Here is a 247-nt window from a genome sequence, read left to right on the forward strand (position 1 = left end):
GGCATAAATCATGATAACTTATCTCTGTAAAGATAATGTTTTGGCTTCTTCCTTCAGTGGCTGGAACGCCATAAAGTAACGCATCACAGGGCCGGAACACAGAAGATAATGCATTGCATAGTTCATATTTGCAGAGTGCAGAGAAACCCTTTAGATATGACGATGTATTTGTTCTCCATCTTTTGAGCAAGAAGCGAAAGGCCTTCTTAACTTATCTCAAGGCTGGGTTGAAGTACATTAAAACATA

This window comes from Penaeus monodon, chromosome 19, assembly GCF_015228065.2.
Source record: "Penaeus monodon isolate SGIC_2016 chromosome 19, NSTDA_Pmon_1, whole genome shotgun sequence".
Classification (NCBI taxonomy): domain Eukaryota; kingdom Metazoa; phylum Arthropoda; class Malacostraca; order Decapoda; family Penaeidae; genus Penaeus; species Penaeus monodon.